This window comes from Portunus trituberculatus, chromosome 31 (assembly GCF_017591435.1).
Source record: "Portunus trituberculatus isolate SZX2019 chromosome 31, ASM1759143v1, whole genome shotgun sequence".
NCBI classification, from domain to species: domain Eukaryota; kingdom Metazoa; phylum Arthropoda; class Malacostraca; order Decapoda; family Portunidae; genus Portunus; species Portunus trituberculatus.
In genome coordinates, this window is record NC_059285.1 from 27,527,636 (window position 1) to 27,528,115 (window position 480).

Genomic DNA, 480 nt, shown 5'->3' on the forward strand with positions numbered 1-480 from the left:
CGTCGTAATCGAGTAGCTATCGGGTGGCAGTCTGCTGTCAGGTTTCCAAATAACTCAGGGGGCTCGACACGAAGTCCACTCATCCCACAAATCACCAGGGGAGGTAGGGCACCACCATACTTTAGTGTGACGCTGTCGTGCAGCTTCTGAAAGTCTTGCCCCAGTATTACATCCGCGCACAGCTGAGGGAGGACCGTTAAGCGCACGTCATGATACTCTTGTCCATTCACCTTCAAATTCACTTCACAGAAACCAGTAGCTTGGGCACTGAGAAATAGCCGCCATCGTAACTGCACTTCGAGAACTATGGACAGCTAATGAGTGCCGCTCAATTAAGTCAGGGTGGATGAAGCTTTCTGAGCTTCCACTATCTATTAGTCCGTCCACTTCTGTCCCATTGATAGAAACTTTAGTCACGACCTTGGACAATATTCTTGGTGTGGCTGCTAGAGTGGCACAGTTAGCCGCGGTAGTGGGGGC